The sequence below is a fragment of the Cydia pomonella genome, chromosome 2, assembly GCF_033807575.1.
Source record: "Cydia pomonella isolate Wapato2018A chromosome 2, ilCydPomo1, whole genome shotgun sequence".
In the NCBI taxonomy this organism is placed as follows: Eukaryota; Metazoa; Arthropoda; class Insecta; order Lepidoptera; family Tortricidae; genus Cydia; species Cydia pomonella.
In genome coordinates, this window is record NC_084704.1 from 33,112,976 (window position 1) to 33,127,423 (window position 14,448).

Here is a 14,448-nt window from a genome sequence, read left to right on the forward strand (position 1 = left end):
AAGCGTGACAGCTGGTAACTACAGTTGCCAAAAGCACGTAAGTGGTTATCTTACACATAATTATATGACGCCTGCAGCTGTGAGTATTACCCAATACATACCTAAAGTTGCCCGACTCACTAGGGTTGCTTCTGTATTAATTTAGAATTTTAAAAAGGAATAGGTAATATAAGTTTACAGACATACATACATCGATTCGTTTATACCACATCTTATCATGTTTACATTCCTTAGAGATTGCATTTTGACGTACATGACAGTAGGTACCTACGTAGCGGCGGGCGGGCGGCGGGGACGGCAAGTGAGCAACGCGCGCACAGCCCGACTAAGCTCTGCCCGAGAGTGCCCGAGAACGCCTGTAAATGTAACGTCTGTGTGCGTTGATGTCACGTCTGTGTGCGTTGATGTCACGTCTGTGTGCGTGCGGCGAAGATGGCACTTTGTACTGAGCGAACTCTCTGCTCCGGCGCACGCTATTTACTTTGTGGTATTACCCAATACACCATTTCCCGCTGTTAAATTTTATTATTGGTCTATAAAAATTTGATCGGCTAAAATAAATTTATATATATTGGACAATCTTACACAGATCGACCTAGTCCCAAACTAAGCAAAGCTTGTACTATGGGTACTAGGCGACGGTATACATACGTATATAGATAAATACATGCTCATATATATAGAAAACACCCATGACTCAGGAACTTTATCAGACAAATAAATGCCCTTACCGGGATTCGAACCCCGGACCATCGGCTTCATAGGCTTCATATATGTCAAACCTCATGCGCGCATTACAGTTGCGTCGCTCGTGGCAGGAAAACCTTTTTTTTTTACCTGACTGTTTTTTTTTTCACCTTTTTGGAAGTAATAATCTAACTTATAACAAACACCTGAGCCTCGTGGCAGAACTGAAGCAATTAATACCTCATTAATCAAGTGGTTAAGTAGTTTTGGCTAGTACATAGTTTCACGAATAGAGAGAAAATGACGTAAGTAACTAAGTCAAAACAAAAGTGGGTAAGCGGGGTAATTTTGAAAATGGGACAAAAACAGTAAGCTAAAGTAAAAAAATATATTAGTATTATTTATAATAAATATATTAGTATATATATTATTATTATACATTTTTACAAAAAAATACTGAGTCCCACAGTAAGCTCAATAAGGCTTGTGATGTAGGTTCTTAAACATACAATGTTTATTTTTGATACGAACACATAATTAAAGAACAGTTAGCTTAGACAAATAAATCCCTGCCTCCCTGCCTGCAGAAGATTAGCATAGGTTTAATTTTAATGTATTGATTTAAATAAGAAACAAATTACTTCTTTCTTTTCTCATAGCATGTTTTGGCGTTTGTAAAGTCTTTAATTTTGTGCTAACCTGTAATATGACTACCTTTGTATCCTGTCTGTGGAAACCTGTAATTGGCTTCCCTGATACATATTTATGTTAACCTACTTTTAGTTGACTTAAGCTGTTGGTTTTCCGAACAAAATAAAATATATAAATAAATAAATTAGGCTGTAATTAACAGACTTCCATTGGTTTTATAAAAAATGGACGAGTTTTATTTTTTCATACAAAATAATTCAGCAAGCAATGTATAACTACTTTGTATTAACTCAAAACGTCTCATTAATGACGCGACGTAACAACTGTCACAAGTGATCAAATGATGTACGAAATACACTGCCGCTCGAAAAAAATCAAAAATTAATTATGCTCTGGTAGTGAAGACTAAACTAAAAAAAACTTTCAGAATTGTTTTATGGCACTAAAAGTTACGTCTAGTTTAAGTTTGAGGTTATATCAAAAATACACACTGTATAATATATAAATATTTAAATATATAGAAAACACCCATGACAGGAACAAATATTCATGCTCATCACACAAATAAATGCCCTTACCAGGATTTGAACCCGGGACTATCGGCTTCATAGGCAGGGGCACTACCTACTAGACCAGACAGGATGCCTTGATAAGCGTTTGCAGTAGCGTCAGTGTTGCTAAAGTATGAATGAACGAATGAATTAAATTAATTTATTGCAGAAAGTAATTTCCATATAGATTTAAAACTAATTACATCACATAACAAAATACAATTCAATAAAAACATAAAATTTAAATAAAAAATTAAATTAAATTAATGAAATGCGTCTGGAAATGAAATGGATGGAATGGGTGTGAAATAAAGTGAGTCTGGTTTTATACATATTTACCATTTTCAAAATTACCCCGTTTCGAAGTTACCCCAATGCACCTCAAAGGCATGGCCAAGGAAATTGATTTCTGTGCCACTTTGTACTTACCTACCTTATTATCACATTGACATCAATATGAGATCTAAACTAAAATAAATGTCATATACTAAGAAAAAGTGACCAAGGCCTTCAGTGCCCCAGGCTAGAATCGAACCAGCGTCCTCTGCTATCGCGGCAGGTGCCTGAGCCACTCGGCCACCGGGGTCACGGCAACATTGATCGATTTTTTCAAGTATATGCATTTCTACGTACGTACGTACAAGTACGTACAATATTTTTTCGAAATTTAGAAGTTTTTTTAAAGTATAATGTCAGATATAGGTTAACTAATATAAACATTTGCAAGAAAGTTGTATGACATCAAATTCCAGGAAGTGAGTTACGGTAAACCATAAAGACGTACATAATAAGCAGTGGATACAATAAAACTCGGCGCTTACTTTACGGCTGCGGAATTCGATGACATATCGTAAAACCGCTCTGTATCACCCATTTGCCACTTTTATATGGCGTTACCAATTTATGTGTTAGTGGAGTTTTTATTTTATTACGAACGTAATAAAATAAATAAACGATGAAGCTACTTTGTATTCATTTGCTCTACAAAATACATATGTGAATTTTTGATATAACCGCAAACTTTAACTAGACGTAGGTTTTAATGCTATAGAACAATTCTGAAAGTTTTTCCTTAATTTTGTCTTACCAGAGCACAACTAAGTTTTATTTTTTCGAACAGCAATGTATTTCGTACATCAAAGTCACTTATGATAGTTGTGACATCGCGGACGGTTTGAGTTAATACAAAGTAATTATACATTGTTTGCTGAATTTGCGTGCATTTCGCTCGTACAGTCAGCATCAAAAGTAGCGGATGAAACAACGCGCCAAAAGTATCTGATATTCCGTATAACTTTTCCAAATGTAGATAATTTTCTAAAATTCGCATTCAAAAATATATCTTTTACAGTCTTAGTTGTTCTATATTAAAGACAATCACTTTTTGATAAGCTGTTACAGAATTGTAGATACTTATGAAGCGTTATTTGATCCGCTACTTTTGATGCTGACTGTACATGTCCGTAGGTACATGTGTTGGAGCGAGCAAGACGCACGATAACTAAATACCATCTTTTAGATATTCTGATGTCAGTATACTTTTGAATTGGCCTGTATTTCTTTCTTTAGTACCTATTAAACACATCCTATGTTCATTTATCAAAGAAAGTGTAAACATGCTTAAACTTGCTAGAGAAAACTTCAGTGTCTGAAGTTTATTATCACAGAAAATATCACAGTGTAGATCATGGCAATGTTGAAGACGTAATAAAATGTAAATCGCACTGTGGTCTCGGCACGTGTAAGGGTGGTTTCAGATTAGCGTTTTATACGAGCGTATAAGCTCATGTTTAGAAGTGCGCGTTCCTACGCATATACGCTCGCGTGCCATTCATAATAGGAGCGTTTGTCGCGCTAATATGCTCGTGCCGTACGAGCTGACAGGCTGAGGGCTCCTCTACACGATGGCCCAGCGTAAGCCAGTTTAGGGGACGCAGCTATGCGGTAGAATGAGATAGCAATATCACTTGCTCCCTCTAACGCATGAATGCGTCCCTTGGACTGACCTACGCTGGGCCATCGTGTAGAGGAGCCATGACATGCACCGTTTCGAGTGCACATACCGGTGTAAGGCCTCTTACGCACTAGCGGTTAACCGCGGGAGCGGTTTGGTTTCATTCTGAAGGAGCACCCGAGCGCTGGAGAAACGAAGACCCGGTGCCCAATTCAGATTTCACCATTTGTTACAATTGTGATGTCATTTTAATACGAGCTTAAAGATCGCTCACGCTGATTGCTGCATGCAAAATAAAAGTTATTTATTTATTAATTTAAACATTATTGCACAAACAAAGAAAAATTTATAAATGGCGGACTTGATGGATAGTGGGCTTGTTGTTGTTGTGTGGTTGTTGTTGTGGGCTTGTGGGTTGCCAGAGCTCAACGAGGGGGGTGGGGTTAGGGTCGGCAACGCGCATGTAACTCCTCTGGAGTTGCAGGTGTACATAGGCTACGGAGACTGCTTACCATCAGGCAGGCCGTATGCTTGTTTGCCACCGACGTAGTATTAAAAGGTCGTATCAAAACCAGTTGAAAATCATAACCATGTGTTAAATTGGGCGAGCCATTGTATTTCCACTTCACTCTAGGTTAAGTGCCTGCTTAAATATTTACGCACTAAAAATATGGTATTGGCTCCCGATTATAATATTGAGCGAACCATTGTATTTCCACTTCACACTACGTTAAGTACCTGCTATAAATATTTACGCACTAAAAATATGGTATTAGCACCCGATTATAATATTGGGCGAGCCATTGTATTTCCACTTCGCACTACCTTAAGTGCCTGCTATAAATATTTACACACTAAAAATATGGTATTGGCCTCCGATTATAATATTGGGCGAGCCATTGTATTTCCACTTTACACTACGTTAAGTGCCTGCTATAAATATTTACGCACTAAAAATATGGTATTCGCACCCGATTATAATATTTAATCTCAACTTATTTTGTTATTGTTCTTGTTCCTGTTATAACGTTTTTCATTAAAAATACGGGTTGACAAAAGACCCTTGCCCTTCGCATTTACTACATAACTTTTCATTAACTTGCATTAAATCGTAAAGTACTTTTGCCAACCCTTTTTTTTTAATGGATTTGCTTATTAAACAACTTGTCGAGCATTTCGCACGCACCGATAAGCGCATGTCAATATCAAAATCATAACAGATATAATGATTCCTCGGACCACTTTTCGCATTAATGTTTCCATTTAAGGTCTTTAAAATGTGAAAAGTATTTTGTCAGTGCAATTGCTCATATTATTTCAATATACCATTGTTTTTAAGAATATTTTCTTATGTAGGGAATGCAACCGGTCGATTTTTAGGCTAAGAAATACCGGTAATTTATCGATTTACCGGTAATTTCTAGACAATATTTTTACCGGTTCTCATTCCCTACTTACGCGTCTTTTACGAAATGTCATTAAGTTTATTCTCCTTAAAATATTCTCCTTTAGCTTTGATGCACAAAGACACATGTTTGCGTTAATTATCAAAAAATCCACATATTATGGGCCATTGCGGCCAGTGCTGTAAGACGGCCCACTTTACAGGCGATTTTCAACTACGTTCTCTGATCTTGTATAAAAACAGGTCGGCCTGAGAACGCTACTCACTCAACCAACGTCAGAACCCGCCCATAACTCGGGAACAAACATTCCTTGATGAAAACGTTTGGCAGCCGGCACAGGTGAAATTAAAATGTCAACGCCACATGCTGCGCTCCCGGGGCGGCATTGTAAACTTTACATTTGATCCTATTTACACATCTCTCTCTATTATGTCTCGCTCACACAAATAAACACGCGCGAGACGCACTGCGATTGACATCGAATTGAAGTCGAAATGTTAAGTGTGAATGACGCTTCGAGGGTCGGGGGATTAGTGCATTCGACTGGCACTAATGACTTATCACGATGTGTTTTGAGACTAGGGATTGCAAACCGGATTGATTTTCAATCCGGCCGGATCCGGCCGGATTTTGACCATAACCCGGCCGGATCCGGCCGGACCGGATCCGGTTTGGTATAGGGATATCAAAATTAATTAAATGACATATTTTTGTAGTTTTTTGCGTAATACGTATTCCTAAATCTATAATTTGAAGTTAATAAATAACTTCTTAACAATAAAATAACCCTTAGTAGTAAAAAGTGTGACCTTGTCAATATCACTTAAAAACCCAAATATGAGATCGGTCATTTATAACATATATAACCATTCACAAGTGCTCAAATTTTCGTTTACAATTATAAATTTGATTAGTTTCCAAAGCCCGGTAATGGGATGTGGGGTGGGAATTGGAACTCCTTGAAATGACAAGTTTTCGTAACTGTTCCTTGATTGAATTCTATGTAACGTTGACATCCTTTCTAGTAAGAAAATAAGATATTTTACTATTAACCAAAATGATATTAAATTTTCCCTCATTTTTGCCCAAGAAAGTAGTAGTCTGTATGATTTAAAAAAAATACGTTTTTTTTATTTACAGAAAAGTATATTGGTCAAATTATAGGGAATGGAACACGACACGACGATCTCATGCGAAAAAAAATAGAGTGTAGAATTGAAATCCATCGCGGAAAGGGACTCCTTAAGAAAAATTACATGGATCAAATAAAGAATTGGCTAGACGTAGAGTAGCATGTACCATTAAGGAAATTGCATAAGATTGGATGAAATTGTAAATACAAAAGATTCTCTCTCAAATTTGAATAGAAAATAAACAATATATATATATATATATATATAATCGAAGTAAAGTAAAGATTATCAATGTTATCATTTCATTTCATACATTCATTTTCAATACAAACTTACAATCTTATATTCATTCACACATGTAACACATATTGATTAGCCCAACTCTAGTCAGTTGAGTACCGCCGACTTAATCCTGCTCATTTGTTTACTTTTAATCTCCTATCACAACATTATGACACTCTTTTCTTCTCTTTAGCATAAATTACAAATGCCTTCCATGGCATCTCCATCGTTTAATTTTTCCTTCTATTACAGTATTTATGTAATCGTCGTATCGTGCCACCAACATGAAAGGCAACTTCTGTTCCCAGTCATCGTCATAATAAATATATTTTTATTTAACTAAATTTAAACTTTTTCATTCGTTTTATGCTCTGTTCAAGTTCATGCATCTCATCCGTCGCCTTTTCCTCATCTAAACCGCACAGTGCGTGCTGTATTTAGGCGTTTTTTATTTGACCGGATCCGGTCCGGATCCGGTGATTTTTACCGGATCCGGTAGCTCCTGAAAAGTGCCGGATCCGGCCGGATTACCGGATCCGCCGGACCGGATTGCAATCCCTATTTGAGACGTTGACGTCTGAATTATATGTGAGGCATTGTAATAAGGCTCTGTAGGCACGGTAAGCCGAAGCACGTGTATGTAAGTATAATGATGGTTGACTGACGTTGAATTTAATAATTTAAGAGAACCCGAGCACCAGTTTACCAGGGAGTCCCGCCCAGGTGACAATCGTATAATTACAAATGCCGATAGATAAGAAAACATGTCTCGGGATGACAGATAAAATTATTGTCACTTGCCTAGACTCCCTGACGTCCGAGTTTGGGCCCAACCATGTGAGGCCTGTGCCCATTGGTTAGGCTAAATTATTATTATTATTATATTAGAGTGCCATGAAAATAATTTGACGACGTCTGGCCTAGTGAGTAGTGACCCTGCCTATGAAGCCGTCGTACCGGGTTCAAATCTTGGTAAGGGGATTTATTCGTGTGATATCCACGGATATTTGTTCCTGAGTCATGGGAGTTTTCTATGTATAAATTATTTATATATATCGTTGTCTAAGTACCCACAACACAAGCCTTATTGAGCTTACTGCAATACTGCGGGACTAAAGGGGGGGATATCAGCCTGTCAGTTATTCGCGATTGTCAGCTTTTGCGAATAACTGACTGGCCGATATCGTCCAGCGAACTGCTAACCAGTGGATCCCGTTTAGTCAATTTGTGTATGAATGTCCTATAATATTTATTTGTTATTATTTATAATAATAGTGGCTAGCAGTGGCGGCGCGTCACAAATATTCGTAGGCAACCCGGAGCTAATTTTTTCTCTATAAAGCGATCGTGAAAGTACTCAACGGGCTGAAATTAGACAAGCCGGTGGGAATCGAGTTCTTTGAACGATCCGCCACTGGTGGCTAGGAGCAGTAGAAATGGTTGGAGCCAAGTTCGGAGGCTTATAATTGCGGTTGCGGTGCGGATATTCCGCAACTCGACGACTTGCGCCTATTTTAGGGTCAGTAGTATACCACTCAATTATTCGTGCGCGTTTCGCTCACGACTTACAATTCCGCCAACAGTAATTAGGGCATTGTCTAGCGAGCGAGATAGAGAACGTGTCATGCATTAGGAAGAGACAACATGATTCGTGACTCGTTGTATAAAGTAGTTAAATGGCTAGAAAAATAACAACATACTATATAATAGTAATAGGATAAAAATTATAGGTATACAAAATTTATAGTTACTTGTTGAGATTAAAAGTGACGGCCATAACAAACTTTAAATACCTATCCATTCTGAACTTTGTTTTTTTACTACGAGTCTTTTTTGCGTGGGGTTTTTTTTTTTACATAATTTTAAGGTCCTAATGGAATAGAATAAGCTAAGTACCTGCTCTCCTAATCTATTCCAAAAACTCTATTTTATTATTCCGTTCTATTCAAAAGACCATAAGTAGGTTTAGGTATTTAAGTATAAATATGTATTATAGGTACACAAAAAGTACGAAATTGTTTTTTTTTTTATGAAAGTTTATGACATTGCCTAAATTTCAACAAAAAATAATTAATTATATTAATGATAGTCCATGCAGAAGAAACGGGCAGAGATTAATATGAAATAAGATAAAAACAGTCAGCAATAGTCCGCTGATGCTGACTGTACCACGGCGCTATGATTTAGAGAAATCGAATGCATGCATGCAAATCATTTTTAAAGGAGATTGTTACATAATACTGTGATCAATATCAAACCGATTGAATATTTTTTTAGTATGTGAATGTGCCCCTTTTCCGTTTGTAATTATCGCAGCGTTGTTATGACGCTAATTGCATTGCATAATTCCGAGAATTCAATTGATTCTCTGCACTCGAAATATTCCGCCAAATGTACACTTTACTGCGTTATCGTTTATTATAGGTACATACGTACATACGATATACATTAACTGAATTAATCAGGATTACTATGGAACGCATAATTTTATTTGTGTTTCAAAAAAACAATAGATAGTGTCATTCACGAAGACACGTGCTTTGACTCGTATTTTCATCTAATTTGACAAATCTGCGCGTCATCGTGGATGCGACGAACTATACCCAACTATAATCCAAAGAAATTGTCCATAGTTTAGCCCAAAATGGAATCGAATAATCTTCGTCCAAATGTGTACTTCTATGATATAATACTTTTATAAATGGAAGAATAAACTCTGACAAAACCAAAAAGAATATCGGTCTAACCTAATTAAAGCTCTGGTTTCCTAGGATAGCGGTGCCGTCATATAGTGGCCGTAATATTACGGATGCAAAAAGAATGTTCCTTCAATCACCGACCTTTAGGAAACCGCGCCAATTTGCTTACATACACAACGTTCTAGTGACGTCATTCACCGCTGTAATTACGGCCGCTGTATGACGGCACCGCTATCCTAGAAAACCAGAACTTAAGGGCTTCTTAGTAACAATTCTAGGCTTATCTTACTATAGAATAAACTGAAGATGAAATTTAACGATGTATTAAGCTGTAAATTTGATGCTTAAATATTTTTTTTTTTTTCATTTTCGTTAATTCAAAATTAGGTAGGGGAGACCGGGTATGGTTGCCTCTGGGGTTGGTTGGTTGGGTTTGTTGGCTCAGCGACTATAATAAACCAGTAAACCACTCTGTAAACCGTAATGGACGGTTACTCGTACAGTTTAGGAAACAACATTTGCTTTGTGCGGTGTTGTAAATACCAAACTATTTAGAATATAATAGAATAGAAATCATTTATTAAGACAACACATCAAATGAAATAACACATATAGCAAATACAGGGCAAAAATAAACAAAACCCTAAATACAGAGATGTGAAGTCGAAATGGTCTCCACTCAGCAATGCAGCTGGCACGACTAGCGTTGTCAACGGCGCTGGTTTTATGTGGAGCCAGTGGGGTATGCGGGACAGCACAGACAGCACAGTGTGCTACACGTTGTGGATGACGTAAATAAATATATACATATATCTATATGTATATATGATGTGTTGTCTGAATATACAGGGCGTCCCAAGACTATGGAACATCAAGGGAAAGTGCCTTAAATATAAGACATAGGATATTTTGCTAAAAGGAGACTTTATTTTTATTTTCAAAACTGAATAATACTCCATTCAAAGAATTTATAAAAAATATCTACGATATTTAAGGTACTTTTCCTTGACTTGATGTCCCATAGTCTTGGGACGCCCTGTATATACATATATACATACATATATTCATACATAACTGGTGAGTAGCTAAAGTATAACATAGGTAATAAATAACAATGACAGGATCCGGAAAAATTTAGCTATAGATTAAGCCCAGTAAATCCTTAAAAATCATAACCTAAAATCTTTTTTGTATATATAAATCTCAATACGATATCAACACCAATTCGATACAAAATAAAGCCAACTATGGTTTATTACTTTTCAACTTCATGTACGAGATGAGTCCCTGGGCTAAAGTATAGTTCGTGACATTCACGAGGAATCTTACTTTTAATTTAATAACATGATGATACAAATCAAGGCACGCTTCGTCATGAATGACACGATCTGTAACCCACCGATAAGTAACTCGTACATGTCTACATGACACGGGTGAGGTGTATCCGGATGTCAATAAATGTGATTCCTTGACAGGAAGCTAATGCACCTGTCAGAAAGAAAACTGGTCGACAAACGCTGGTGTTTCGAGATCTATATTATATATTATACGACATTATTACCTACACAAATTGATTCGATTTCTGCCTAATCATGGCAGAAAACGAAGTGCTGAACCTGGTTACATTTCTAAACTGTAGCAAATTTATTTTATTCAACTTACAAATATTTAAAAACTGTCTACAATCAAGTTTTACAGTAGGTGCTTTGTAAAGTGATGCATTTACGATTTGACTATTTTACCCGCTGGGCTAAAGTAACCCACTGTAAAGTAACTTGTACATGACACGGGTGATTTGTAGCCGGCTTTCAATGGATGTGATTCCTCCTCGTCCTTTGATAGGAAACTAATAATGCACCTGTCCGAAGGAAAATGGGGCGATATACGCCATATTACATTTTATAGTACATAAGTATTTAATATTGGAATAAATAATAAAATGAGCTCATTATATGAAACTGTGGGCCAATATTGTCACCTAATTATTAAAATAGTGGTATTCAAAGTCAGAAACCGATAAAGGTTTGAAAAATAGACGTTGAATATATGAATGTGTAAATATTTCGGAGTACGATTTAACTATTATGAAAATGAAACTAAATTACATTAAAATGTATAATTGATTACTATGTAATTTAATTAAATCAAAAGCTGTTATTGTTGTGAGTATTCCAGAAAATCGAATAAAAATGTTTGTGTATTCTGCATTAACTTAGTTGGAAAAGAATGATTTAATGTATTTCAAATTTCACAGGACCGAAAATGTAGCAAAACAATGTAGGTATTTTTTTAATACAGTTGCTCAAAAAGTGGTACTTTTTGTGGCTGCGTAGCGTGCGAGAAGCTCAATTTCTCGAACCATTGTTTTTTTACTTTTTAGTTCCAAACTATACTTTCGAAACGCAGTAATTTTATATTAGATTTTTTACTTGGAAATTATGAAATTAAAAACGCTTACGAATACTAGGAGTATTTATTTAAAGTATTCATTAATATATAAATGACGAAAAAATATTAAGAATTTGCATTTTATAGCCTACTCTGTCTTAGGTATCTATGTATGAAATATTTACTTTCCTAAAAATCGTTCTTTGATTTGGCTGAATGATACAAGCATAGGTATGCCTAGAAAAAAAAGTTTAAAAGCAAATCAGCCCGCCCTTTTGAAATAACTTCTAACATTATTTAAACACATTAACGCATATAAATATATAATTTGGTACGAGAAGTTATAAAAAATATTGAAAATGAGTGATTCAGACATTGATATGACACCACCAGACATTCGTGCTAGAGCAGCAATTGCCAATGACTATGTTATTCCAGAAAAATCTAAAAACCAATATAATGCCGTCTATGTAAAATTTATCGAGTGGAAAACCTTACATAACGCAAAGTCTTTTTCAGAGACTGTTTTGATGGCCTATTTTCAAGAGCTGTCTGAAACCTAGCGGCCATCAACATTATGGTCAAAATATTCTATGTTGAAAGCTGTTATAAAGTTAAAACATGACATAGATATAAAAACTTACACCAGATTGACTGCTTTCTTAAAAAGGCAAAGTGCAGGATTTCAGAGTAAAAAATCGAAGGTACTAACAGCTGAACAAATTGAGACGTTTATTAATGAAGCTCCAGATCAGCAACATCTAGCTACAAAGGTATAAACTTAAATATAAATCTAATAAAAAAAGGTATGTACACCTTTAGGCGGGCCAGGGCAGATTCGTATTGAGACAGTTTCGTTTTTGGGCCCGAATCTGAGTAAGCCCGACTCTGTAGAGGCCAGATTCGCCATAGGTATCTTTCTGAACAAAACAATATCGACATACGACTTATGATATAGAAGTCACTTTCTTTTTAAAACAATTTCTGAGTAGGTCAGATTCGTATATGGTCCCGTGACATGACAGTAATACGTCTGATTGGTAATAAGTTGGGATCGGATTTATGCAGTTTCTTATCTCATCCGATTAGCAACGATTCGATTAAAATATTAAGCAGATTCTTTTAATGATGAATTCTGGAAATAACGCTTTCTTATTAGGACAGATTTTATGTATATTTAATTTCGAAAAGGCCAGGTACAATCAGCAGATATCTGAGATACTGGCCATTTTAAGATTAAATATGATAAAGTAATTAATAGATAGTTCTTAATGACAATGTCACAATGGTTATGTGATTTTCTGACCTACTCAGAATCCGGCATTATGAGAATCTGAAGAGCTAGGAATTTGAGATCTTAATAACCTGACATCTTAGGAACTTGGATAACTAATAAAATGCTCTATACATTATCGAACTTACTCAGAATCAGAATTAAATAGAAACTGGCAACATTAGAGTCATACTTACTCAGATTTTGGCCTAAACTCAACTGGTTAAATACGAACCCGTCTTGCCCCGCCTAAAGGTTACAATATATAATAAATATGTAACTTTGTTCATAGGTTGCTCTTATATTTGGAGTCTGTGGCGCATGCAGACGCGAAGAGCTCACAAATGTATCAGTAAAAGATATAGAAACACATGGGGACATACTTCTTGTCAAAATACCAAATACAAAAAATAAAATTCCCAGGTCCTTCACTATTGACGGCCCATTTGCAGAAATAGTCAAGAAATATCAGAGTCTGCGGTCTTCTAAGGGCAAAAGTGACCGTTTCTTTCAGAATTTTCAAAGAGGAAGGTGCACTGCCCAGGTAATAGGCTTAAACAAGTTTGGGAATATGCCGAGAGATATCGCTCAGTACTTAAATTTGCCTGATGCAAATCTTTACACTGGACATGCATTTAGGAGAACCTCTGCTACATTACTTGCCGACTCAGGAGCTGACATAACAACTTTGAAGAGGCATGGAGGTTGGCGGTCAAGTAATGTAGCAGAAGGATACATAGAAAACTCCGTTGATAACAAATTAAAAATTGGAAAACAAATTGCAAAATCAATTAATGTAAAGCCGCAAGAGCCCACAGAATTTTCTTCATCCACATTCCAATCTGGTCTTAATGTACCTGTTAATACTGAACCTCAACCAGGACCGTCACATGCTAACAACACTTTGGTTACACCCAGCCCTGTTAACCAACCAGGACCGTCACGTGCCAACAACACTTGGATTACACATAGCCCCTCTAACTTTGACCCACAGGAATTATCACAACAGCAGGAACCTGAAAATACACCATGCCTGACTAGTCACACACTTAATTTACATGGAAGAACTCACAACATAACTATGAACTGCACTAATTGTACCATTAACTATAATACATACTGAAAATAAAATATTTCTGATATCAACCTTGTTTTAATACAAATATATATTTTTTTAATTCTCATTTAATCACAAAAGCAAGTAATTCTTCTTAGACCTCATTTGATATAGTTCTCTTTTCATAATGTTAAACATAATCATCATTTCTTCTAAACATGGTCATCAACGTGGCACTTGAGCAGCAGTTGTATGTACATAGTAATTGACTGGTTGACTTCCTAGGAGCCGCTTTGAGTGAATATTATCCTTCCGCCAATTTGTTAGGGACCTGCAAAATGTTAATAATTTAGTAACATTTATAGAT

General features: G+C 36.2%; 1 long non-coding RNA gene across 1 annotated transcript; it reads left to right on the forward strand.

Annotated features, from left to right (window-relative positions):
• Positions 1-11,748: 11,748 nt before the first annotated feature.
• On the forward strand, positions 11,749-13,483 carry LOC133515407 (uncharacterized). Its single transcript, XR_009799019.1, has 2 exons — positions 11,749-12,524; positions 13,317-13,483. It is a non-coding gene; the product is annotated as an uncharacterized LOC133515407 (long non-coding RNA).
• The last annotated feature ends 965 nt before the right edge of the window (positions 13,484-14,448 follow it).